Raw genomic sequence first — 311 nt, 5'->3', positions numbered from 1 at the left:
GCCTCTATCTTGCTGTGCGTCGGTGAAGATTTGTCATCTTAGACGGGATTAAGAGGGCAGCAGTCCCCCAAAAAGGGGATACAAGGGGCAAAGCCCCCTGTTAAGAGAAATCAGTGAGAAACTTTGAAATTTGAAATGCATGTATAATACTGTGATCACAGTGGTTGGTACCCAAAACTCAAGTAGTGGATTGTGGTTGAAATAAATGTTGAAAACATGTGAATCACAACAAAATTAATATATATTTCATAATAAAAGTACTTTTTCTCAAAAATAACTAATTAGTCTCTTGAGTAGTGATCTGCAGTGTA

This window comes from Penaeus monodon, chromosome 22, assembly GCF_015228065.2.
Source record: "Penaeus monodon isolate SGIC_2016 chromosome 22, NSTDA_Pmon_1, whole genome shotgun sequence".
Taxonomy (NCBI): Eukaryota; Metazoa; Arthropoda; class Malacostraca; order Decapoda; family Penaeidae; genus Penaeus; species Penaeus monodon.
This window is presented reverse-complemented; position numbering follows the sequence as displayed.